Source organism: Tupaia chinensis, unplaced genomic scaffold (genome assembly GCF_000334495.1).
Source record: "Tupaia chinensis unplaced genomic scaffold, TupChi_1.0 Scaffold000341_1, whole genome shotgun sequence".
In the NCBI taxonomy this organism is placed as follows: domain Eukaryota; kingdom Metazoa; phylum Chordata; class Mammalia; order Scandentia; family Tupaiidae; genus Tupaia; species Tupaia belangeri.
Window position 1 is genome coordinate 2,416,468 of NW_006159835.1, and position 26,278 is coordinate 2,442,745.

Consider the following 26,278-nt stretch of genomic DNA (forward strand, 5'->3'; position numbering starts at 1 on the left):
AGTGAGTAAGAAAGCACCCCCCTTGGAGGGATGACCACGATGCAATCCCTTCCCCTCCATTCTCTTCTTAGGACTTTGGGCACCCAGTGTGTCTTTCAAGCTGCCAGGCTGGGGACTCATGCAGTGCTGTGAACTATGTGGGATTCAGCTGCCATAACTATCACATCACCTGGCTGGCCCAGGGTTGTTTCTTTCTTTATAACCTCTCTCTTTTGAAAAGTGTTAACTGGGAATAGAAAAGCAGGACCAAAAGAAAGTGTAAATATTCTAGATCTAAATAAAAGTCAATGTCACTGCCAAGTTCATTCTTCTGAATTGACTGTAGATTTCTTAGCAGCCAGGGCAAAAAGAGAAATAGAGTACATTATTTGGATTTTGCTGATAGAAAAAAGGAACTAGTTCTTGTCAACAGGGAAAATAATTTATAGTGCTATTTCTCTTTTCATTACTTTTTAAATTACAAAATGACTGTTTTTTGTAAAACATCCAAATAACGCAAACATCTATAGCTTAAAAACATGTATGTCCCCCCTTCCCTATACCTCTATTCGCCTTCTCCAAAATTAAATCTAACCCCTGAGACTATTCCTAGAGGGTTTTCGTTTTTATTTTTTTTTAATTTATTTTAATGCCATTAGAAGTACTTACACAGCTTTCATAGAATGTGGATTTTGTTTTCTTGCTTTTAAAAATAAGTAACAAATTACTATGTTCTTCCATAGCTTATATTTTTACTTTACAGTAATCAAGGATATCCTCTATTTTAGTATATATAGATCTACCCTTTTCATTTTAATGGCCATAGATTCCACTATGTGGAGGTGGTATACTGTACACAATCCTTCCCGTGTTTGTATCTAACTTTGCAATCTTATAAATAATGAGCATGTTTACACATACATTTTTGTACAGATATGTGATATTTCTATGTGTAGGTTTTTAGAAGTGTAACTGTGAGATCGCACAGCTTATCCATTTACATTTTGTCTTCAGAAAGGCTGCACTAACTTATACTCTCACCAACAGTGTTGGAATGTGCCCATTTCCCCTTTCCCTTGGCAACGCTAGATGTTATTTACTTTTTTTCATCTTCTGGCACAAACTTCTACATGAAATTTGCCCTGGCAAGGTCAACATATTTTAGTCAAGAAAGGAGACCAATGAGACAGTCTTGTTTCTCTTGTTCTAGGGTGGCAGTTTTCAGGCTGTTTTCCATGGAGCTCCAGGAATGCTGAAGGATGGATATGAGAGGCACAGAAGAATAAGACTTTCACACAACTGAGTTTTTATCTGTTATACACGTTGCAGTTTGGAATAATTGTTTGAAGATAAAATTCTGCTGTCAAAGTAAATCTAGGACTCACTGGTCTGGGGTCTTGTTTCTTATTAAACAATCAGCAACTTGGGAACCAGCAGTTAGCGTAATGGATATGTCGCTGAACTCCCACGTAGTCGACCGCGGTTCGCGTCCCGGACCCAGTGGCTTAAAACTCACGCCGGGCGCGTGTGCATGCGTGCCCAAGATCCCGAGAGGAGAATGGAGGAGAAGGGATTGCGGCGTGACCATCCTCCCTGGGGGGTGATTTCTCGCTTTCTGTCTCTATGTCTCTCTCTGTCTGTCTGGCGAGCGCACGTGCCCTATAGCGAAAATCTCTCCAAAAAAAAAATAAATAAAATAAACAATCAGCAACTTGACGAGGGCTTGAAAACATATTTCTTCAAGGCAAAGAAGGACTCTTAAAACACTGACTATATAGCCAAAATATTCTCATTACACATTGTGTGTGAGTGTGCGTTTGTGTCTGCTAATGCTCATGGTAGGCCTTTCGCTATTGCCAACCTGCTACCCTGTAACCAACCCTAAAATAACCATTTCCACCAAGATTTGAATTAAAATTTCCTAACCTCCCTTCCTCTCAAAACATAAACAACACACATGTGTGCGTGCACACACACAGACACACTACCCTACCAATGTGGATTATATCTCTTCTTATTTGTGTAAATTAGATGTTAGCTAGACCTCCCTTTCCCTGAGACCTGGATAGAATTCTATGGCCCACTATCCTTTAAGATTTTTGAAAGTAGAGGCCAGCAGAGGGTGTAGTGGTTGCATTACAAGACTCCCACATGGTTTACTGTGGTTCGAGTCCTGGACCTAGTGACTTCAAAATCATACCAGGTGTGTATGCATGCATACCCAAGAGCCAGAGAGAAAAATAGAGAAGGGATTGCAATGTGGCCATTCCTCCTGAGGTTCTCACTTTCCCTCACTGTCTCTGTCTCTCTCTGGCAAGCACTTGTGCCCTAAGGCAAAAACCTCTTGAAAAATAAAAGATTTCTGAAAGCTCCTCTGCCTCCTACTTCCCCAGATGCTCTCTTGAGATCCATTATGTGATACTCCTTCTTTGGTAGTCACACACAAATGACAACAAATTGCTCCTGTGCACAAAGCATTCTTGAAAAGAGTAGAATTTACTATGGATAGTACATGGGGAGCGGTCAGAGAAAGAGCGATTTGAGCCACAAAGATGCACACAATTCCAAAATGGCGGCATGGTGAGCATCACTGTGACTTCTGTGCCCTAATACCTGTCCCTCTTTTCCAACAGGTTCTTTTCTTTTTCTCCTTCCATTTTTCACCTTTGTCCATTAACTTTTGGATTAAACCAAAAACTTCATTATTTTTCTCTCGGAAGCACTGAATTCAGCTTTTCCCTGCTTTGGGTCTCAAAGTTGCATGGCCAGTCTCTTGATAGTGCTTATTTTTATAAAGGAGGTTTTTCATTTAGTAGAGTCCACCCTCTTTAGGAGGCTGTTTTCTTTAAAATAGCAACAGAAATGTTCTTTTCCTCTATATTTCTAGCATTTTTTCCTCAGTGAAACACATCCTGGTATTGCTTTGGTCCCCTACTCACTTTAGATATCTGGCCTCTCCAATCAAATGTGAAGTAGCCTAAGGGCAAGAACTCTGCCTTTTTGTAGTTTTTAAACCCAAGTCTCTGGTATATGCTTCACAAGTGCATAATAAATAAAGCAACCACTAGTTATATGATTAAAAGAATAGTAAATGAAATTAATTTAAGACTACTGGGCATTTTATAAAATGTGGTAGATTTCTCCTTGAAAAGACCATAACATTGGTAATTCTTAGAAAGTTCTGTTAAAATATTCAAATATATTTTCAACTTCAGTTTTAAGATATATTTATCATTTAGAAGATTCTTAATATAAGGTTGTCCTACTCAAAATATTCACTACTTTGCATTTCTTTTTTATGTTGGCCTTTACTCTTCTAAAACTTCTTTTTTACTTCTTCAGTGAGCTAGGTATTATTTTTGTTTATTCCCACCCCGCCTGGTCAGATAGGAAGGAAGCAGAGATTATTATCTGTATCAATACAGTATCTCCTCTTGCAGGAATCTCGAGAATAAAGAATACTATATAAAGTAGCATGCTATGTAAACCAAGGCTTAAAACATCCTTTAGTGAACCATCGTAAAATATCACTTGGAATTCCTGCAGGATCTTCTGCCTGCTATGTTTAATTCCTAAATCTCATGTTATTAAAAGAAGTCTGTTTGCTCTTTTATCTACACTCCACATTATACAATTTTTTTTCTCATCAAAACTGGCTTAGTTTGGTGTGAGGAAGCAGGAACATATGACAACTTAGAATAACTGATATTTGACCCTCTGCTATAAATTTAAGCTCCTGAGTAGTTTGAAGCTCAGAAACCAGGCTCAAGATCATTGTGGATATGTATGTATACCAGGCCCAATTCCTTTTTACCTGTTCCATTATGAATACACACAGACACATATGATCTGTCTTATTCTGCTTGCCTGTATGACAACATTTTTGCCAAAACATTCAAGTGAAAGCAACTTCTACTTAATCGAACTTATTTGGTACGATAGAAATAACACAGAGAATAATTATAACTAGATGTCTGACTGCTAAAATATTATCCATTCTCTCCCAAGTCTAGCAAAAAAACTTGACCTGCTTACTTGTTGACGTTTGGCTCTTATCTGCGATCATTCCAGCCAAGGCATATGTTCATAAACAGGATGTGTGGGCAAAATGAGTTACTCTTTTATTTTAAGCACTTAATGTTTCCTCAAAAAATGTGATAAATGAAGAGAAAAAAATTAAAGATTAAGAAAAGTGATTTAAGATGTGGTTTAAGAATCAGTCATACCTGAGTTTGAATTCTGGTTCTGACCCTAATAAGCAACCGTGACCTTGGGAAAATTGCTTAATGTCTTAAGTCTGTTTGCTCAGCCAATAATACGTTTCTTATATTATTGTTACTGTGAGAACTAAATGCAAAATCTCTCATTATTACCACAAAAGATTTGCTAGGTAGGGTTCTGCCATCTTAAATTAATGTCTGTATTTATGTCACCCGTTGAGTTTCTTCGAAATGGTTTTCTATCCACCATCTTATTTGAATCTCACAACAACTCTGTAAGCTGGATATAATAGACATAATAAATCTCATCAGGAAACCATGAACTAGACATTGCCAGTTCATTGCCTAATCATCCAGCATCTGGTAAAGTGGGGCAAGAACCTATGTTTTGTTGTTGCCTTCATGAACAATCCTTCAATCTGTGTTCACACAACAACCAGAGGGAGCTCTTACAAGTACCCTCTGATCATGTTACTCTCTTATCCCTCCTCCTCTTTATTTAGAACCCTTCCATGGCTTTCTAGTGCTCACAGGATAGAGAGAACTTCTCAATGTGGCCTCCGAGGGCCTGTAGGTCTGTTCTATTTCTCTAGCTTTTCTCAAAACATCTTTGCCCGCATCTTAAGTAAATTATTTTACTGAGCATGTACAGTGAAAATTTAAAAATTTAAATTTAAATTTAGGGGAACCAGCAGTTAGCTCAATGGCTATGTCGCTGGACTCCCACATAGTCGACCGCGGTTCACGTCCCGGATCCGGTGGCTTAAAACTCACGCCGGGCACGTGTGCGTGCGTGCCCAAGATCCCTAGAGGAAAATGGAGGAAAAGGGATTGTGGTGTGACCACCCCCCCTGAGGGGTGATTTCTCGCTTTCTGTCTCTATGTCTCTCTCTGTCAGTCTGGCGAGCACACGCACCCTATAGCGAAAAAAACTCTCAAAAAAATTTTAAATTTAAATTTTAAAAAATGAGAGAGAGAAAGTGAGAAGTCACCCACAAGGGGTATCTTTTTAAAAAGGAATACTTTTGGGCCAGCTGGTGGCATGGTGGTTAAGGCGGCTGGATCCCACATGACTAACAATGCAGTTAAAATCCCAGAACCAGCGACTGGAGAAACATACTAGGTGCATATGTGTGCATGCCAAAAATCCCAAGAGGAGAATGAAGGAGAAGGGATTGTGGCATGACTATCCCTCATAGAGGGTGATTTCTTACTTTCTCTTGCACTCAAGTGCATGTGCCCCACAGCAAAAAATAAAAAAGAAAAAGAAAAAAAGAAAAAAGAATACATTTATATGCCATGCTATTTTTGAAGTTTAGAACTAAACATTTTAAAATTTCACTTTATTTTTTAAAAAACAGTACCTAACTTACTGGACACTTAAGATGATAAAACTCATAATTTCACTTACGGTTTTCACTTTATTTTCACCCTTTGCATGTCAAATAGTCCATTTCAACCACAGTCTCTAATTCCGTGAACTCCAGAGGATTTAGTCACAGGGATAATAATTAAACCTCTGTGTTGAGCAGGTGTTTAGTCTACACTGGGGGTGCATATGAGTTTGTTTTAGCCAGAGATAATATTCAAAAATATAATAATTATTATAAATTATAAAACTAGTGCATAGTTGGGCACCAACCAATCAGAATGGATAATACCTGGAAACACCTTAGTTGCTGGAGTTGGGAGAAGTCTAGGGAGTATAGAGAGAAGAGCCGGGGAAGTTGAAAGGAGAGAGGTTAGGGAATGGGGGTACTTGGAAAGTTCTATTTGGGGTTAGGGGTTGTACAATATTTTAGCCACTGGTTAATCTGTAATCTGTTCCAGGGCTTATCTGTCCACTTTATCTTCTAAGTTCCATGAGAATGCACACCTGGACTTCCAAATGTGGCTTTAAAAGTTTAGAGCTTACCTATTTTACTCCTGACATCTTACAGATGAGAAAACCGAGGTTGAGGAAAGATGCGTGGTCTGCTCAAGATGTACGAATATTGAGTCAAAATGAGGACCCATGTCTCTCAAATCTTGATCCAGATCATGAAATAGGGGGAAATGGGCAAAGCATCCTTACACCAAATTAACTTGCCCACTCATCATTTTTGTACCACTTCCAAATCAGGGAGAGATGAATATATTCACTCATTCTTGTTTTGTTAATAATGACTGATATTAAAGAGCTCTTTGCAGTTTTTGGGGGGTTTGCTTTGTTTTTTGATGACGAGGAGAGAGAGAGCAATTTTTACAGTTTTATCATGCTGAGATCCTCCTGCCAAGGCCTCCCTGGTAGCTTGAATTACAGGCACACGCTGCTACACCCAGTCTGGTCCAGGAATTGAAGCTAGATCTCCCATGAGACCACAGCCTTGCACAGCAGTCTCTTACCAGTGTGAATGAGCCACACTTTACAGTTGTTCTCTGTTTTTGTTTTTTAAGTTTTGCCAGAGGGCACACATGCTCTCCAGAGAAAGACAGGAGAAGGAAAGTGAGCAAGCACCCCTCATGGGGAATGGTGAAGCTGCAATCCTCCATCTCTCCCTCCTTTCAAGATTTCTGACACATAAGCCCAGCATGTTTCTCAAGCCATTGGGTCTGGCACTCAAACCACATGGTCAGCCACGTGGGATCCAGCTGCTTTAACCATGATACCACTGGCGGGCCTGCCCTTTACCATTTTAAAAGGGCTTTTCTTAACATATGGGAGAAGACTATTGATGTGGAAAATACTTTGCAATATATTGCTAAGTAGAAATGAGATGATAAAAATAGTATGAACAGTTAATATGCTATTTTTGTTTAAGAGGAATTGTGTTTATGTGTTTGTGTGTGTGAGTGTATGTGTGTGTGTGCGTGTATGTGTGTAAAAAGATATTGAAATACAATTTGTTCTCTTCAGTTGATAAGATTATGAGTACTTCCTTGGTGTTCTCCTTTGTCTTTTTCTGTTTTCCAAATGTCTTGCATTGAACATTTATTACTTTTGCAATTAGAAAAAAAAAAAAAAAAACGGTAAGACCTTTCATCTGCACTTTTTTCTCCATTGAGTCACAAAATTACCATGTGAGATATAACACTTCACTTTATATGTGAGGATACTGGGATTCAGAAGAGCTGAGTATTGGGACCAGATGGTGGCATTGGCAGTAAGATACAATGCTCTGTGAGGCAATCCCTCATAGAAGGTTCCCAGTTCAAGTTTGGAGACCTCCTTGAGTATTACCAGGTACATGCTTGCCCATGAGTCAGGCCTGGCTGAAGGCTGGGGGTGGATTATAACTTCAAGACTCTGCCAAGGGGCCAGCAGATGATGTAACAGTTACACTGCTGAACTCCCACATGGCCAACTGCAGTTCAAGTCCCAGATCTGGTAGCTTAAAGCTCACGCAGGGCAAGTATACGTGCATGCCCAAGATCCCAGGAGAATGGGGGAAAAGAGATTGTGGCATGACCATCCTCCCTGGGGGGTGATTTCTCACCTTCCCTTTCACTGTCTCTTTCTCTATCTCTGGAGAGCGCACACACCCTAAGGCAAAAACCTTAAAAAAATAAATAAAGACCCTGCTGGGAGTTCTGTCTCTCTTGCACATGGAAGAAAAAAAATAAACTTAAAAAAGAGAAAGGAAGGAAGGAAGGAAGAGAGAAAGAAAGAGAGAGAGAAAGAGAAAGAGAGAAAGAAAGAAAGAGAGAGAGAGAAAGAGAGAGAGAGAGAACTGAGTGACCTACTGCTTGACAGGTAGCAAGTAATCCAGCATAGGTTTCCTTCTAGGCCCTCTGACTCTAAATCTTGTGCTCATTCCTCTACACTGTGAAACTCAGCTCTTAAAGCTGACTTGAGTGATGCTCAGCGTAGCATGTTCAGGGCTATTTCTATGTTACCTTTGCCTTGTCCACTCATTTGTGCTTGTTAGTCACTCTGTAGAAACCTATTTTCCAATTAAAGTGGTAACTGTTCTGGAAACAGCAGTAAAGGCTGAAAACAATTTAATTTCCACGACAAGTACCTGCAGCTTTATCTGAGTAACCATTATTTCAAAGCAGTGCACTGCACCACTGTTACACCCTGAAAGTTCCCTACAGATCTTTCCTGGACTCTGTCATCTTTCTCTATATCCAATTTCCACTCAAGTTTTTCAGTGTATGTGTTTTTCTGTGACCTTTCTCTTAAAAGCTACTTTTTCCTTGCTAATGGGCTCTGTTTCACTATGCAGAAAAAAGAGAGAGAGAAAGAGACTTGTGGGGAAGTAAAGCTATGTAGGAAAATGCAGCCACAAGCTCTGCTAGAAGCTCTGCAAATCTAAGCCATTGCTCCCTTAGTTCACTGACCAACCAAGAAGGCTGCTACTGTTCATTTTCCCAGCATGCGAAGACTTCTCAGTCAATTCGAAATCTGCCTTGGGATTTATTGAACATGATTTTGTTCTTTGACTTTTCACACAAATTTGCAGCAGCGGGTAAATATTCTGAATACTCGACATTATTTGGAATAGGAAGATTTGGAGTAGAGGCTTTATAACTGTTTCATGAGGTACATAGGGAAGCTCTGGGTTAAGCCAAATCCTTTGGTTTTTCTGTACCTGTGCCAGATGAAATTCTTTCATCCTTCAGAGCTGAGCTATGTTGTCCTGGTCCAATGATGATAGTTTCCAGATGTTTGTTTCTTCCTTCTGTTTAAAAAAAAAAAAAAATGCATATCTGGGTCAGCTAGTGGCATAGTGGTTAAGGCAGCTGAATCCCACATGGCGAACTCATGGTTCAAGTCCTAGACCTGGTGGCTTGATAAACATGCCAGATGTGCGTGTGTGTGTGTGGGTGGGTGTGTGGGTGTCCCAAATCCTAAAAGGAGGAAGAGATGGAGGAGAAGAGGTTGCAGCATGACTGTTCCCCATTGGGGTACTTTCTTACTCTTTTTCTCTCAGGCAAGCACATGTGCCCCTCTGACAAAATTTTAAAAATAATAATAATGCCTATCTTCAGAGAGGCTGCTGATACATTAGTGTGTCCCTGATGTGCCTGGACCTGACAGGCAGGTCTGTCTTGGGGTGACAGACACCTTGAAACCATACTCAACCCTTCCACAATGCCCAACAAGGACACATTCTGCTCCCCTAACATATGAACAAACATAGATGTTATTGTAGATTTCAAGGAAAGATGCACAAAAGGCTTGTATCAAGCCCCAATGGCAAACTTTAAAAGAGATTCCTATTGGACAGTTGGAGTCTCCTCGAAGTTTCCTCTCAGCCACCTCTTAACCCTTTAATCTTGCTACACCAAAGCACTAAGGTTTCCCTAGTTCTTCTGAATCTCACTGATTTTTTACCTTGGCTCTATCTGCTCCTGCCACCTACAATAAATAAATAAATGGGACTTTTATAACCTAGAACAAATTAGTGAACTCTCTTAACCTTGCATCTTCACACTCATTACTCTGTTCAGCAAACTTCCTTTGGAATCAGTTTGCATTGTAAACTGCAAGTAATTTCCCTCTCTCACAGGTCATTTTTTCCCTTGTCACAGTAACGTTGGTGTAGCATGCCAACTCTTTCAGACACTGTAGGTCCAAATACCAAGGTTTTTTCTTCCAAGGGGAGTTCAGCAAAAGCTTGAGTCTTTCTTTAGCAGAGTTGTTTCAAGAGGATGCGGAGAGAACAAGTTTGAGAAGGGAAGAAATGAAGGAATTTATAGTGAAGAAAAGAGAAACTAAGATTTAGTAAGCACTGTGCTAGGTTGTTTACATTCATTATTTGATTGCATCTTCACAAACACATTATACAGATAAGGAAACTGAGCACTCAGAGAAGTTACAAGAAATTTGCAAAGTCTCATTGCTAGTAAGAGGCACATTTGGGATGACAAGCCAAGTCTGTGGACTCCAAAGTCCAAGGTCTTTCCTTAGGCTCCATCACCTTCAGAGGATCTGAGGTTTCCAGTATTTAGAGAGCTACCTCCTTTACTATCCCATCAAGTTCCTTAGCAGCTCAAGTTGATCTGTCTACAGAAAGCAATTTTCTCAGGGACAGCTGGATTTAATAGCCTTATCTGGCTCAATCTTTCTCTGTCCCATTGCCAGTCATATCCAAGTGACCACATGAATTCCTGACATCTGAGAGGAAGGTCAAAGTGTTGGCACTATTTTGAGAAAGAGATGGTGAATAAGCTTGAATGCTATAGTAGAAAGGGCTCTGGGCCAAGATTTGAGCTGTGCAAAATCTAATAGCTATCATGGAATAAATCAGGGTGCATTCTTTCCATCTTTGATCTCTTTGAAGACAAACTTTTGCACAAAGTGCACTGAAATAGGAAACAAAAGACAATTCACATTTGTGGGCTGATTCTCCCAATGTCTCCCAAACAAAAAGTACATTTTTTTCTTCATGTTAAATCTGAATGGTTTAGTGGCTTGACATACACAGATTGGGTCTGGTTGTATAAAGTAGGACAGAACATATTTTAGTTCTCTGTGTCATCTCTGAGATACATTATTTTTATACACATAGGACAGGCTGCATGTGGACTTTCTTTAGCTACCCACTCAGTTCCTGAAGTGTTATTGCTCAAGTTACTTCATTTTTTCTACCCTAATTTCTTTGACTAAAAAAAAGAAAGCGAGCAAGATAATCCCCAGGTTCCCTCTCAGCCCTGTAGCTTATAGAGTGGTGAACATCTGCAAAGAGTCAAGTACCTTGTGGGAAATGTTACCCATCATTCTGGGAAGAATCCCAAACTCAACCTATTTTCCAGCAGTCATAGCTCCCATAAGATAAACCCCAAAAATGCAGGTGGGAAGGAGAGTAAAAGGAGGAAAGGCAGTTGAGTAGAAGGGAACAGTAAGTCTGGGGAAAATGTCATTGTGGGTTAACACGACTTTACACACTTTCTGTGGGGGGTATGGGATCCCACTTATTCTAGTTATTTCCAGTTGTATTTATCATATTTTACTAGCCTTACACTAATTAAAGAGGAAGCCATATTGAACTCATGCTTTTGGTTTTTGGGTTTACGGAGAAATTACACCAGAGAAAGCTTTGCATTGCTAACAAAAATACTTGAGACTAGGTGAAATTTAAAGAACAGAAGTTTATTTTGACTCACAGTTCTGGTGACCAGGAAGTCCAAAGGCATCACAAAATAGTGCGAGGCAGGACTTTTAGCAGAGCAGAATGTGGTCTATATATAACATGTGGATTTCTCTCTCTTGTTCTGGTCTCGTGCCCACTGCTTCTAAACCCTACCAGAACTCAATAGATTCAATGTAAGCCCTATTAAAATATGAATGGTTAAATTTAGGAGCTAGTGCCATTGGGAAAAAGCTGTATCTAACTTTTTTTTTTTGCTTAACACATTGTTGACAGCCAATAAATATAACATAATTTTACTATAAAAATTTATTCTTTACAGAGGCAGATAGGGCAAATAGGCCATTTTCTTAATAGTGAGTACAGTCATGGTATAAATACTTAAAAGATGTTCAGTTCCTAGCCCAACAGTTTACAATCTAGCTTTTCGTCTCAGATACAGGCAAGCAAATAAAGGGATGTAGGGACTATGATATGTTCTACAGCAGCAGTAAACACAAGGAGAGCCCAGGAAAGGAACACCTAATGTTAGCCTCAACAGTTCTCAAGGGAGGATTCTAGAAGAAGTGATGCCTGGTTTGAGTCTTGAAGACTAAATAAGACCGGAAGAAGGGAAAGGTAGAGGGGATAAAAGGAAGGGAGGAATTCTAAATGAAAAAGGCAGTATAAAGAGAAAAATAAAAAACATTGTACATTTAATAGAGCCATGTGGTTGGAATATATACTTGTGAGGGAATGGCAAGACATTTAGTTAGAAAAGTAGGCAAGGGACCAGCAGTTAGTGTAATGGCTATGTCGCTGGACTCCCACATAGTTGACCATGGTTCAAGTCCCGGACCCGGTGGCTTAAACTCACACCGGGCGCGTGTGCGTGCGTGCCCAAGATCCTGAGAGGAGAATGGAGGAGAAGGGATTGTGGCGTGGCCATCCCCCCAGGGATGATTTCTCACTTTCTATCTCCCTCTCTCTCTCTCTCTCTCTCTCTCTCTCTCTCTGTCTGGCGAGCGCATGCGCCCTATAGCAAAAACCTCTCCAAAAAAAAGGAGGCAAGACCTAGGCCGTGAAGGACACAAATATGTCAAGCTAGGGAGTGTGAATACCAGTCCTTAAGTTTACAGGGTAATACGAAGGGATATAAACAGAAAAACAACATGATCGGAGATAATTTATTAGGAGCAGTGTGTATCAAAATATAATTTTCAGAGTTATAATCATGAGTCTATATTAACACAGAATGCACACTGGTTGGCAGACTTGTGCCACCACAGCAGGAGACACACATCACCCAGGTGATCACTCCTCCCTGGCTGATTCAGCACCCGTCACCTTACCATGGATGCCCAGAAGCAGGTGGTTAAAATCAGGCGTGGGCCCAACAAGCTGCTGCTAAACTCAGAGTTTTAAAAAGAATAATTTGACAAGAAAGGAGTTGACAGTATTTTTTTAATTTGACAAGAAAGGAGTTGACAGGGCGTGGTGGCGCCCGCCCTATGGCAAGAAAGGAGTTGACAGTATTTATTTTTGAGAGAGAGAGAGAGAAGCACCACCCATAAAGAGTCTTCACACCCTGATCCACGCCCCCTCAGCAAGCCAGAATCATGGGCACACATGTACCTAACATATAGAGGGAGACTTTGAGACACAAACCCAGGACCTTCCCATATGGCCTCAGTACCACAGGCCCTGTGATACCACTGTGCCACCTTGGCTTGTCAACATCGGGTTTTGCTAAAATTATTAACAACATGGAGAATCTTGTGTGGGAATTGTTAGCTATCCCAGACAACAACAAACATATTTTCTTGCCAAAAAAAAAAAAAGAAGAAGAAGAAGAAAAAAAGAAAAAAAAAAGAGTGGAGCCAATTCATTGCTGTCCCTTTAAACCTGATGGACTGAAAGAGGAGTGTGCCAACTATGCAGTGATAGGAACTCATTCAGCTAAAACCCATGAAGAAGCTAAGAAGTTTGGAACTGTGAATATCATCCACTCTAAACTTGGAAGTAATGAAAATTCTAGATCCAAGCCCCTGAAAGTGCAACCTGACATTTCTTACGTGTTTATGTAACACTATCTAAACGAGACCGTGCATGGAATGGAGTTTGACTTTCTACCTGATGTCGAAGGAGCAGTGCTGGAATGCCATACTCAAACTTGCTGTCTAAACCAGTGGGTGTTCTCAAGTTTGGTGTAATTTTTGTTTGTGCCCAAAGACAGATGGTTCTCCTGGAATCGTGGTGGGGATCATCCATAATGACCTGCTGGGGTTCAACCTCTGAGAGCAGCCCTCCATGCTGGAATAAAAAGTGTGGGTTGGAAATAATTCCTTGCACAACACACCGGTGTTGAAACTCCTTGCACAACAAACCATGGCTTGAAACTTACACCGGGTGCGTGTGTGCACATGCAAGATCCCAGGAGGAGAATGGAGGCAAAGGGATGGCACCATGGCCATGCTCCCTCAAGGATGATTTCTCGCTTTCCCTCTCACTGTCTCTGTCTCTCCCTCTCTCCCCAGTGAGCACATGTGCCCTGAAGCAAAAACTTCTAAAAAAAAAAAAAATAGCAGTGCAGCAGCCATGGAGGAGCTTAGCTTTACCTCCAACTCCAAAAAGGCTTTAAGGGACCAGCAGTTAGCGTAATGGCTATGTTGCTGGACTCCCATGTACTCGACTGCGGTTCGTGTCCCGGACCCGGTGACTTAAAACTCACGCCAGGTGCATGTGCATGCGTGCCCAAGATCCCGAGAGGAGAATGGAGGTGAGGGGGTTGGGGCGTGGCCATTCCCCCTGGGGGGGTGATTTCTCGCTTTCTATCTCTCTGTCTCTCTCTGTCTGGCGAGCGCATGCGCCCTATAGCAAAAACCTCTCTAAAAAAAGGGCTTTAAAAGATTATTGATAGTTTTCAAAGATTCTACAGATGGCCTACGGAGCCTAAGAATAGAAGTAAGATAAATATTACATTCTGCACTGGCAACACCAAAGGACATGATGCTTTGGGGAAAAAATTCTCGGGGTCAGCAGATGGCGTAATGGTTACATTGCTGGATGCCCATGTAGTCAACTGCAGTTCAAGTCCCAGACCTGGTGACTTAAAAAACTCATTCTGGGTGTGTGTGTGCGTGCATGCCCAAAATCCCAAGGGGAGAATGGAGGAGAAAGGACTGCAGCATGGCCATCCCCCTGGGGGGTGATTTCTCGCTTTCTGTCTCTCTGGTGAGTACACACACCCCATAGCAAAAATCTCTCTGAGAAAAAAAAAAGAAGAAGAAGAAATAAAAACCTCTCAATAAAGCTCTTCTGCTCAATATGATCTCGGAAAAAAAAATCATAGGAATCCAGGTTTCTCTGTGTAATGTAGTCACAATCAAAGATGTTCAGAGGCTGGCAGCCCTCATGAAATGTTTTCTGGAGTTGCATCAGCTATGAATATATCCTAATAAAATATATAACAATATCCATTCTGCCCTTGAATTAAAGAGAAAAAAGGTAACTTGAGAATGGCTACGAAAACTTAAACATGGTATTTTTCTTGAATGAACATGCTTATTATAGAGTTTTTCTTTTTCAAAGAATAACAAAACATCCACAGCTCTGCAGAGCTGGCGAGACTGAACAGATACTGTAATTTTGACTTGAACTGGAAGTATGTTAAAAATGTACTGGTTGCTTTTTTAATTAATTCCAGCTTAGTTTGTCTTTCCTGCTTTTTTTTTTTTTTTAAGCCAGATCATAGTATTCAAACTCATCTGTTAACTTAATTAGGCAAGTTGCAGGTAATTATTTCTGGAAACATGGGAACACACTACTTGGAGGTTGAGCCTCTGGGTGGTAAATCTGGATCTTAGATTTTAGTTATTAGTGGAATCCCTTGGATTTCCTAGTTGGTGACTAAGGTCAACATTGACCATTTGGTGAGCGTTCAGGAGTTTCGGGAGAAAGGATAAACTAGATATTTCTTTACACTGTACTCTCAAAGAAATAAAGGAAATAATGTATGTTTATATAACAAGACCTGTTTTTAGTGTTACATAGCTTTTATGTCTATGCATTAATATTTTTAATAATATGGTCCATAGTGATAAATGGAGAGACTGAGAACTGGTCAGAATCCTTGACCGTGTGTACTATAGCAGTGTATTAGCAACAGCTGTACCTCTCTCTCCTCTTGCTCCCCTTTTTAAGCTGCTTCACAAAAAAAAAAAAAAAAAAAAATCTAGAAGTTCCACAATTCACTACTACTCTCCTGCCAATAAGAACTCAAATGAAATGAAATAATCTAAAAATGAAGGGAAAACTAAGTTGGGAGAATGTTCTATGCTGTGTTTAAAGACTTTCTAAAGATGAAATAAAGTATACCTTACATCAGACTTAAAATGTTCCTCTCCATCCCCACCCCAAAACTCCCTGTCTCACAATGAGACTCCATTATAGACAACATCAAACATTTCAAATGTGTCACCCAACCAAACTGGAAAAGTGAAGAGGATCAAAATTCTAGGATGTAACCCCAGAGAACACTCACATCTAAGGAGGGTCCAGAAAAATCAAAGTCTTTGAAGGAATCTGGGAACTGGCCAGCAAGGTAAGAGGAAAGAGCATCGTAAGATGATGGAAATTAAAGGAGGAGTTTCAAGAGAGAAACAGCCATATAAAAGTTGGGTAAGGTAAAGGCAGAAAAATGTTCGTTAGATTTGGTGGTAAGAAACTGTTGACCTTAGCACCAGACAGTACAGTGAGGTAGTGGGGGCAGAGGCCAGATCATAGTCAGCTAAGGGGAGAATAGACGATAAGGAAGAAGAAACAGCAAGTAGGGGCTGGCAAGTGGCATGGTGGTTAAGGGCACTGGACTCCCACGTGGCCAACTACGGTTCAAGGGCCGGACCTGGTGGCTTGCTTTCTCACTTTCTCCCTCTCTGGTCAAATAAAATAAATAAATAAATAAAGTTAAATAAAATAATTCTTTTAAAAAAAAACAGCAAGTGTAGCTTTGTTTCTTCTTCAGTAACTATAATGGGGAAGATTCAAAGTGGGTCATTTGAGCAAGTTCACTACCTGTACTCACTCAGGTTGTGCTGTGGTCAGTCTTAGGAGACTTTCTTTACCATGTTGATTCTGGGAATGGTGCCGGCCAAGAACATACAGGCCACAACAGAAGGTTGTGGTTTTGAGAGGGACACTGGATTGAGGATGCATTGTATGTTCGTTCATTCATTCGGTGTTAAGAAAGACTTAACTTCATCAGAGTAGGAAGTTGTAGGAGCATGTGTATATATGCACACATGTGTGCTTGTGCATGAGACAGACAGAAAGAGGAAAAGGAGGAGAGGGTGAGGATATTTGAAAGCATGAGTTTGTGAATAGAAAAGGGTTTGATCAGAAAACATTAAATGTATAGTATACCTTACCTCGGACTTAAAACATTAATATTAATTTATGGATAGAATGAAAAACACTACTTATAGTGAAATGGGAGGAAGATGAGGGGAGAAGATAAAGGTAATTTGTTGGTGGTTAAAAACTGAGGATTTATCAGGAAATTGATGTGGTGTGTGCGTGCGTGTGTTTATAGGAGGAAAGAGGAGAACTCATCTACTGTCAGTAACAGAGGGATAAAATAGTTTAAAAATGGAGGAGAGAGCTTAAAGTTTGAAACGGTCACTGAAGATAATGACAGATGAGATTACCGAATACCCAGAAGGATTGGGTGGTATTGAAGATTCCTCTGTATCAGAAAGATCCATGACTTTTTAGTAGAAACAATCCTTGCCAAAATTTAAAATCCTGCACTACTTACTAATAATGATGGAAAGAACCCATTTAAGCCTTTTTACTTCACATTGGAAAAAAGAAAAGAAAAAAATAAAAAGATGCTGGGTTGGTAATCTACTAAAAAGAAAATCATATATAAAAAAAACTGTTATTCATTGAGTATGTTCATAAGCAGACTATTTCATAGTCAGCCATAAAAGCGAAATAGCTATGTAAAGAAGGCAATATTACATAGACTTTGTTTTGTCTTTACGGTCTCATTTTAATTATGACAAAATTTTAAGAGGAAAGCCATTAAAACAAATAGAAGTGTATATAGTTCCTTAATAATGGAGACACTATGGAACAGGATGCCCCTAGACTTCTTCATTGCCCTAAATTTAACAAGCTCTTTACTTTTTACAGAAAAATTTTTTTAAAAAAGGAATTATGGGGACCAGCAGTTGGCATACTGGCTATGTCGCTAGACTCCCATGTAGTCAACTGTGGTTGGAGTCCCAGATCCAGTGGTTTAAACTCACGCTGGGCACATGTGTGTGCCCAAGATCCTGAGAGGTGAATGGAAGAGAAGGGATTGCGGCGTGGCCATCCCCACTGGGGGATGATTTCTCACTTTCTGTCTCTCTGTCTCTGTCTTTCTTGTGAACGCATGTGCCCTATAGCAAAAACCTCTCCGAAAAAAAAAAAAAAAAAGGAATTATGGAATGGTTAGGGTTTGGAATATATTAATAACACCTTGGATTAGCATAATGGATGATGTTAGATGCTTTGAGTTGAAGGGAGCAGAACTGTTAGCCTTTCATCTTTTCTTTTAGAAAGTATTTAATCCTGTAACTTCTCACTAGATCTAGCTTTGTCTGTATTGAATACATTCTTATTTATACTATTTTCATTGTTGCGCATTGTAAATATTTTCTAGTTTCCATCATAATTTCTTGTTTGGCTGGCAAGAGGAGATTTTAATTCTCACATATGAACTTCTGTAGTTATCCTTTACTTTTGATTTCTAACTTAATTGCGTTGTGATCAGAAACTGTGGTGTGTTTGGTTTCATTTTTTTTTACGATTTCAATTTTTTTTTAAATTGTTGAGACTTGCTTTATGACATAGCATGTGGCCATTTTTCAGCAATATCCATGTTGGTTGAAAAGCATGTGTGTGCTCTGTAGTTGTCAGCGCAGTGTTCTCTGCACTTACTCGGTTAGAGCCAGCTTGTTCATTGTTGCTCTAATCTTCTATCTCCTTCCTGATTTTGTCAACTTGATCAGGTTTAGAGAACTCTCACATCTTCCCGGAGAAAAGGAGCTTTTATCTTCACAAAATGATTCTCTTTATCTCTTATAAAGCCTTTTGCTTTAAGGACTACTTTATCTGATACTAATAATAGCAACACCAACTTTCTTTTGGTTAGTGTCTGCATGGTGTAATTTTTTTTCACACTTGAGTTTTCTGAATCCTTATGTTTTAAATATGACTCAAGAGAATATACCTGAATTCTTCAAAATAAAATCTATGCCATCTATAAATCTTTGCCTTTCAAGTTGAGCATTTAGTCTATTTTTACGTATTTTAATTACCCCCCCGCCAGGAGGGATGGCCCCTTCTTCCCTATTCTCCTCTCTGGATTTGGGGCATACACACACCCCTAGCCCCTCCAAGGTTTCCCAATCCTCCAAGTCGGGGTCCAGAACAGGACCCATGCAGTCAACCATATGAGATGCAGACATCTTAACCACCAGCTGACCCAACTTAGACACTTTATATCTTTACAATAAAGACTTTTAATTCTGATCATCCTCGCCCAACTTACATGCTATTGACAGTTGTGTATTTCATTTCTAACTTGATTTTTTTAACCCATTAAAAGATTATTGTTGTCGGGAACCAGCAGTTAGCGTAATGGCTATGTCGCTGGACTCCCACGTAGTCGACCGCGGTTCGCGTCCCGGACCAGGTGGCTTAAAACTCACGCCGTGCGCGTGTGTGCCCAAGATCCCGAGAGGAAAATGGAGGAGAAGTGATTGTGGCGTGACCATCCCCCCTGGGGGGTGATTTCTTGCTTTCTGTCTCTATGTCTCTCTCTGTCTGTCTGGCGAGCGCACGCACCCTACAGTGAAAATCTCTCCAAAAAAAAAAAAAAAAAGATTATTGTTGTCCCTTGTAGATGATATTTATTTACTATTAATCACCTCTCTAGCACTCTCCTTGACTTTCATTCTTTTACTTTGTCTATTATTTGTGACCTTAATCATCTCCGACCTTCCATGTGTCTTTTTTTCCTGCCTAGAGTGCAGCCCTGAGAATTTCCTTTAGTAAGAGTCTATAGGTGGCAAACTCTGCTTCTGTTTGTTTGAAAATGTTTGATATTGCCATTGTTCTTGAAAGATAATGTACAAATATAAGTTGCCAGTCATTTTATTTCAATACATTTGCAATTTTAAACGTTTTCTAGGTTTTACAATAGTTAAGAAGTCTAATTTCTCCTGTTGAAATTAATGTTCTTTTTGTCTCTAGCTACTTTTCAATTTTTTCTTTGTTTATAGTATTCTGGAATTCTACTATAATGCATCTAAGTGTGAATTTCCTTTTATTCATTCTTATTAGGATTGTCAGAAGGCTTTTGGTTGTTTTTTTTTCTTTTAATAATTAATTTCATTTTATTTATTCATTCATTTATTTTAATTTGACTAGAGAGACAGAGAAAGAGAGAGAGAGAAAGTGAGAAAGCAAGCCACTAGATTCAGGACTTGAACCATGGTCAGCCATGTGGGAGTGTCCAGCACCTTAACCACCATGCTGCCTGCTGGTTCCCTTTTTTTTTTTTTTTTTAAATAATTATTGGCTTTTGATTGTTTTTAAAGTTTGTTTTTATCTCTTGAAAAAGAGAGAAGGGCATCCTCAACAGGGTCTCAGGCTGTCATTCTCCAGAGCCCTCCTAGGCAGCCAGGATTGTGGTGCACATGCACCCAGCGTGTACAGGGCCTAGGAGCTGAACCCCAGACTTCCACACAGTTCCAGTCTCTGGAGTGGTCACCACAGCTGCTTGACCACCATAGGGCCAGTTGTTCAGGTTTCTTAAATCTGCGGTTTGCCATTTTCTGGAAAATTCTCAGCCATTATGCTTCAATTATTGCTTTTAGCCCTTCTTTCCTCTCCTACCTGTCTGAAACTCCAATTAGATGACTAATATTTCTCACAATATCTTAATGGTTTATTACCTCTCTTCCATAGTTTCCGTATCTTTGGGCCACTTCTGGAAAACTGGGATCTATCCTTCCTAATCCATTCTCCGGTTGTGGTTATTCTGATGTTAAACCCATGCGTTATGTTTTTAATTTCAAGTATTATATTTTAAGCTTCTAGTAGTTCTTTTGAGTCTTTTTCAAATCTTCTAACCATGTTTTATGTATATTTTTAATCCTTTCTCTTCCTTCTTTAAATATATTTCATGTACTTATTTTATATTCCATGTCTGGTAATTCCAATAGCTAAAACTTCGTGGTCTAGTTCTACTTGTTGTTTATGCTGGCCCTTGTGCTTGATAGATGATTTCCTTTTTTATTTTCTGATTTTGACCATAAGCTTGATTTCTTGAGAATTTGTCAATGGGAAGTCTTTTGAAGCCTGGGTGAAGACAGGTATCTCCAGAATAGATCTGCATTTGTTTTTGCCAGTTGCCTGGAAACTATAAATTAAGGTTTAATTCTTGACTAGAGTGTTTTGGACTCCAGGTAGCATGTAAATTTGGACTTGTAAGACTGTGTGGGTACTGGCTCTGTTACAAATTCTCAGGGGAAGTTTTTTTCTCTCTCCATTTAGAATCAAGTCTCAAGGCAGGTAATTTTCCATTCAATTGTCTGGGGGTGTGGGAAGGTAGTGGATTTATCTGTAGCTCATCCTTACACAAAATGTTTGGTCTGTGGTGGACCTAGTCCTCTGGAGGTGGAGGGGAACACAATTCAACTCCTCACTTTGTACACACCTTAACTGTCAGATTCACTCATGTGGCAAATGCTCTGGAGGCAAAATCCTCTTCCTGTAGCTCTCCCAGGTTCTCACTGGCATTTAATACTTGATCTCTGGGGACAGCATGGTGGTTAAGGCACTGGACTCCCACATGATCGACCATAGTTCAAGACCTGGACCTGGCAGCTTGCTTTCTCACTTTCCCTCTCTCTCTCTCTCTCTCTCTCTTTCTCTCTCTCTGGTGAGTGCACATGCCCTATAGCAAATTAAAAAATAATAATGATTAATTAATTAAATACTTTCTAAAAATAATTTTTGACCTCTAAGTATTTCTTACTTCTGCCAGTAGAAAAATGCATTTCAGAAGATTAAAAATATTTGGCCAACCTCTGTAGTTGTTTTCAGTGGGAAGATCATTCAGGAGAGCTACTCTGTCTTATTGCCAGAAAAGGAAATCTCTCTGACTGAAGGTGAAGAGTTGATCTCTAGGGTTCCTTCCTAGATCCTCCTCTCTCCACAGACAATTTTTATTCATTCCCTGAATGGTACCTCTCTACTGGTTTTGTATGGGGGCTGAAACAACTTTTAGCATCTGTTGTTTTAAAATAATATACATTTATTTTTTTACAGCTCTGACAGTAAAAAGTCTGAAGTCATTTTCACTGAGCTAAAGCCAAGGTTTCAGCGGGATGGTTTCTCCTGGAGGCTATAGAGAGAATTTCTTCCTTGCCTCTTCCAGTTTCTGAAAGCTTCCTGCATTCCTCAGGTTGTGAACCTTTCATCCCATGTGCCAACCTCCTGCTGCCATTGTTCCAGCTACTACTCCCTGTTCTGTGTTTAAGTCTTCCTCTGCCTCCCTTTTATAAGGACACTTGTGATACATTTAGTGTCTAGAATCACCTCTTTCTCAAGATCACTGGTTTAATTCCATCTGTAAAATTCTAGGGATTTGTATCTGGATATCTTTGGAGACCAGTATTTAGCCTATCTTTAATCTTAATCTTCAGATGCAAATTTTCAGTTTATTTTTCAACATCTCCCTAGATGTCTCCCAGGCATTTTGAACTCATTTCATCCAAAACTGAACTATTTCATCAGTTCCGGTATTGACGTAGCCATCTTTCCAGGCATCTAACCTCACAGTCTGTCTGCACTACTCCTTTTTTCACTTTCCGCATCCAAGGAGTCACTAAGCTCCTGCCTAACCTACCACTAAAAGGTCTCAAATCCAGTCCTCTTCTGTTTTCCAACTGACACGTCTTTCCAGGTCTTGTTAGCTATGCCATTGTGATCTGTGATCTGTGATATGACCAAACTCTTTTTTTTTTTTTAAGAGAAATTTTTGCTATGGGCCATGTGCACTTGCTGAAGAGACAGAGAGACAGAAAGCGAGAAATCGCTTCTGGGGGAGGATGGCTACACTGCAATCCCTTCTCTTCCACGTACCTCTCAGCATTTTGGGCATGCACCCACACACACCTGCATGAGTTTTAAGCCGCCAGTTCCAGGACTTGAACCACAATTGACTGCGGAGTCCAGCAACATAACTACTGTACTATCTGCTGGTCCCTAACTGAACTCTTTATTTGTGTTTTCTCTACAATCTAAAATTACCCTGTGTTATCTTTCTAAAATCCAATTGAGTATGATACTTTCCTGCTAAAATTTCAATGTTTTCACCTTTATTTACCAATAAAATCCAAAAGCATTCAAGGTTTTTTGCAATCTGGTCATAATGTGAGAAACTAACCTCAACTCTGTCCTGCTCTACCAAGCACCAAGTGTTCTAGCCAACTAACTATACCCTGTTCCCTAAAGGAGCCATGCCTCTCCTGTCTAAATGCCTTACACATTCTATTCATTCTTTTTGTTTTTAAAGAATGTTTTATTTAACTTTATTTATTTGTTCATTTATTTTATTTTAATTTGACCTGAGAGGAACAAAGAGACAGAGAGAAAGACACACAGAGAGAGAGAAAGCAAGCTGCCAAGGCCGAAATTCGAACCATAGCCAGTCATATGGGAGTCCAGCATCCCCAACCTCCACACCACCTACCGGCCCCAACATTCTATTCATTCTTAAACATTCTATTCATTCAGGCCAGCTCTCCCTGAACCTGGGTGACTTATTCTAGAAAAGTCTTTCAACCCTTTGAGAAGTAGTTAAATTCTTAATTTTTCTGAGAAGTATCATTAAGACCCTAGCAAACAGAATTAATGCTCTGTTAACGCTTTTCTTATTGATTCAATTATTAATAATATTTACTGAGGGTACTATGTCAAGGACTCTATGATAGCCCATTGGGTATGAAATGGTGAACAAGGTGTAAATAGATCTTTTCTGCCCAGGACTTATAGTCTAGACCAGTAACCAGGTTGCTGTAATATCATGTCAGTGCTTGATAGGAAAAGCAGAAGATGATATAAAAGCAGACTGGAGGTGCCCCTGTTCCAGATATGGAAGGTCCTCAAGAAGTGACAGCTAATCTAAAACCAAGAGATGAGTAAGAATTGACCAGGGAAAAGGTGGCTGGTGAAAGACAATGTTCCAGGATGCGTGACAGAATATGTAAAAACCAGATAGAAAAGGAAGCACTGTGCATCCACAACACTGGGAGATCAGCAAGGCTGAAATTGAGAGAATGGCACAGTGAGCAGGGTCAGAAGGCCTTATGCATGGGAACCAACAGTTAGCGTAATGGATATGTCACTGGACTCCCACGTAGGCGACCGCGGTTCGCGTCCTGGACCCAGTGGCTTAAAACTCCAGCCGGGCGCGTGTGTGTGCACGCCCAAGATCCCGAGAGGAGAATGGAGGGGAAGGGATTGAGGCGTGACCATCCCCTCTGGGGGGTGATTTCTTGCTTTCTGTCTCTATGTCTCTCTTTGTCTGGCGAGCGCACGTGCCCTATAGCAAAAAAAAAAATTCTCCATAAAAAACAAACAAACAAAAAAGAAGGCCTTATACAGAAATTAGGTCTTTTTTTGTTTGTTTATTGTATTGTATTGTATTGTATTTTCAGAGAGATTTTTACTATAGGGTATGTACGTTTGCCAGAGAGATAGAAAGTGAGAAATCACCCCCCAGGGAGGATGATCACACGGTAATCCCCTCTCCTCCATTCTCCTCTTCGGGCCCTGGGCACTCATGCACACATGCCCTGCATGAGGTTTAGGCCACCAAGTTTGGGATTCAAACTGCAGTTGACTATGTGGGAATCCAGTGACATAACCATTATACCATCTGCTAGTCCCAGTTGAGTATTTAGTCTAAGTGTGTAGGAGAGAGGCACAGAAGAATTCTAAGCGGTAGTGCCAGCTTCTGAGATAGGAGCAACAGAAAGACTCAGGTCCTGGGGAGTCATTCCTGTTTGTGGGTGTTATGTAGCAGCGCTGTCCATGCCCTGCTTCCCAGCCCACTCCCTGGCTCTCCTCTGGTTTCAGTGCAGCTGTGGAGACAGGTCCCTGCACTCTGGAAGCTCCCCTCTGCTTTCTTATCTCACAGTTTTCTCCAGAATTGGGAAACCTATTCAGCTGGCAAAAGTATAGCCCAGAAGAGTCTTGAGTTGTCATTTCTTGGTGGCAATCCTCAATCAATAGGTGCTGGGACTTGTTGAATAATGCAGTCCCTTCTGTCCCACAGAGAGACAATTCTGGGATACATAGGGGTGTGTATCTTTTGTCTATGCCCACCATGGTCACCAGCTTAGCAATATGTCCTTCACTGGCCTGTCCTCCTCTGTCTCACAATTCCTGTTCCAGGGACCAGCAATTGGTCTAATGGCTATGTCTCTGGACTCCCACGTAGTTGACCGCGGTTCAAGTCCTGGACCTGGTGGCTTAAACTGATGCTGGGTGCATGTGCGTGAGTGCCCAAGATCCTGAGAGGAGAATGGCGAAGGGATTGCGGCATAGCCACCCCTCTAGGGGGTGAATTCTCACTTTATGTCTCGCTGTCTCTCTCTTTCTGGTGAATGCACATGCCCTATAGAAAAACCTCCCCAAAAAAGAAGAAAGGAAGAGAGAGAGAGAGAGAGAGAGAGAGAGAGAGAGAGAGAGAGAGAGAGAGAGAGAGAGAGAGAGAGAGAGAGAGAGAGAGAGAGAGAGAGAGAGAGAGAGAGAGAGAGAGAGAGAGAGAGAGAGAGAAAGAAAGAAAGAAAGAAAGAAAGAACAACACAATTCCTGTTCCCTCACTCCTGCTTCCTGGAACTATCTTCCAGATAAACTCTAGTTATCTAGGGCTTGTGTTAGGTTATACTTGAGGGACTTGAGGGTGGGGGAAATCTAAACTAAAAGGAGTGTCTGTAGGACTAAAGAAAAGACCCGAGGTAGATTTTCAGGGGAAGAGCTGTGCAGTAAAAGTATACATTTGTATTTTCTTCCTAATAGGGCTAGAAACAGATGTAGATGAAATTGTCCCTTGAGGAGAGAAAGGGAGAGTGTCTATAAAGGAGACTTGAAGAACAGCAATATGTCAGGCACTGGCAGAAGACATAAGGAGAATGGGACAGAAATGACCAGAGAGCTAGAAGAACAGAGTTTGCAGACATGGAAGCATAGGAAAGAAATTTCCAGAAAGAGAGAGTCAATCCATCCTGTGTCCCCAGGGTGGGTGTCTGTCTTTGAGCAGCTCTGGAGTCAGAGTTAGATCCTGGGTCCTGTAGCTGAGAAGCCCCTCAGTTATCCACGGCTCCCACCCACAGGGGCTGCTGGGTCCTACGGCCGAGCTCAGAGAATGTGACTGCCCGGTGGTGGTGGCAGCAGCAAAATCCAAGTTTCTTATATCCTCACCCCAGCTCTGAGTCACTGGGGGTTATCTCTGTGTCTGTCCCTGAGACCTGGAACATCCCCTCAGTCTCCTGAGGCACAGAGGAGCATCGCCACAGTAAGTCACCCACACCCCTGCCCTCTTCTCTCAACAGCCTCTGGCTTACCCCTCAGCTGTCCCTCGCACCATTGCTGGCCCTATGCTGACTCAGAGAGCCTGATCCAAATCTCCTCCTGCTGTCCAAGGGCCTTCTATTCCCTCCCAGGTTGTTCCCTCAAGCCTCTAACACCCAATGTCACCTACGGCCCTCTTGGTCTTGGCCCAGCCAAAACTTCAATGAAAGCAAAGTCTGAGTTGGCTTTGCAGGCCTTCTGAAATGTGGACCTAAAATGTGATGGCAAGGCATTCTGTCTCATCAGAGCCAAGGGCAGCTCTCCCCGAAACTGGGTGACTTGTATGTTTTTCAGAGAGAAGGGAAGATAAATGGAGGGACAGAGAGT

At 40.7% G+C, this 26,278-nt stretch overlaps 1 protein-coding gene and 1 pseudogene across 3 annotated transcripts in view; one reads left to right on the forward strand and one right to left on the reverse strand.

The window, feature by feature from the left end:
• EHBP1 (EH domain binding protein 1) overlaps positions 1-26,278 on the reverse strand; it is a 587,840-nt gene that overhangs the window by 530,795 nt on the left and 30,767 nt on the right. For all 3 annotated transcript variants that reach the window (XM_027773334.1, XM_027773333.1, XM_006152207.3), the window contains one exon: positions 8,774-8,863. The gene's annotated coding sequence lies outside the window, so the exon portion shown is untranslated. The remainder of the gene's footprint in view (positions 1-8,773; positions 8,864-26,278) is intronic.
• LOC114008448 (phosphoserine aminotransferase-like) lies at positions 2,549-13,651 on the forward strand (annotated as a pseudogene).